This window comes from Pongo pygmaeus, chromosome 19 (genome assembly GCF_028885625.2).
Source record: "Pongo pygmaeus isolate AG05252 chromosome 19, NHGRI_mPonPyg2-v2.0_pri, whole genome shotgun sequence".
Taxonomy (NCBI): domain Eukaryota; kingdom Metazoa; phylum Chordata; class Mammalia; order Primates; family Hominidae; genus Pongo; species Pongo pygmaeus.
Window position 1 is genome coordinate 7,749,066 of NC_072392.2, and position 706 is coordinate 7,749,771.

Sequence of the window (706 nt, forward strand, 5' to 3'; positions counted from 1 at the left end):
CTTCATGCCCCCCCAACACACACACACACACACACACACACACACACACTTCAGTACACAAGGAAAATATCTCTATTAATCTGTGCACTAATCAGTTATGAAAAAGGAGAAATTTGTGGGTTTCTGGGTAAAGGCTTGGAGATGGGGGTGTAACAGGGAGGAGAATGGGGGGGTGAAAAATGAAATATTAAGCCAGCCATTTTGTTTGAAAAGGGGATTTTCCCCCCTCTCTCTTTCTTTATGGAGGGGGTGGCGGTGCTGGAGGGGGGGTTGTTTTAAAAATAATTTCAAGGCGGCCATCTTAGTGCCTCAGCTCTGAGAAATATTTCTGAGCGCCCCCCTCAGAATTTAAATATATTTAAAGCAACGGAGAGGGGGGCAGAGAGAAGTCGAAAACTTTTATATATATACATATATATATATATATATATTTTAAATCCCCCTTTCTTGTTCTCTTGGGAGGAAAGAGAGAAGGAAAAAAAGTCTTTCCTCAATTTTTTCCAAGACAATTTTTGGGGGTGGTTTGGCCCCCCTCCTCAGACGGCGGCCCCGAGGGTGGGGGTTTCGGAGGGGGGTGGCCCGGGGGTTTGGGGGGCTGGGGGAGGCGGTGAGGAGGAGGAGGACGCCGCCGCCGAGGAGGAGGAGGAGGAGGAGGAGGAGGAGGAGGTGGTGGTGGTAGCGGTGGGGGAGGCGGGCGGGCGGTGGG